Source organism: Budorcas taxicolor, chromosome 6 (assembly GCF_023091745.1).
Source record: "Budorcas taxicolor isolate Tak-1 chromosome 6, Takin1.1, whole genome shotgun sequence".
NCBI lineage: Eukaryota > Metazoa > Chordata > Mammalia > Artiodactyla > Bovidae > Budorcas > Budorcas taxicolor.
The window spans coordinates 104,033,301-104,033,675 of record NC_068915.1 but is presented as its reverse complement, the minus strand read 5'-3'; the positions used below and the strand labels follow the sequence as shown (position 1 = coordinate 104,033,675).

Below are 375 nucleotides of genomic sequence, written 5' to 3'. Positions count from 1 at the left end.
ATCTATGGCCATACCACCCTGAACGTACCCCATCTTGTCTGATCTCAGAAGCTAAGCAGAGTCGGGCTTGATTAGTACTTGAATGGGAGACTGTCTGGGAATACTGGGTGCTGCAGGCTTAAAGAAAAATTATTCTTCATGGATGTTTTCTTTTTTTTTTTTAATTTTTAATTTTACTTTATTTTACTTTACAATACTGTATTGGTTTTGCCATACATTGACATGAATCCACCATGGGTGTACATGCGTTCCCAAACATGAACCATAACATCTCTCTGGGTCATCCCCGTGCACCAGCCCCAAGCATGCTGTATCCTGCATCGGACATAGACTGGCGATTCGTTTCTTACATGATAGTATATGTGTTTCAATGCC

At 40.8% G+C, this 375-nt stretch overlaps 1 pseudogene; it reads left to right on the top strand.

Moving 5' to 3' along the window:
- Positions 1 to 119, top strand: LOC128050124 (uncharacterized; annotated as a pseudogene).
- The last annotated feature ends 256 nt before the right edge of the window (positions 120 to 375 follow it).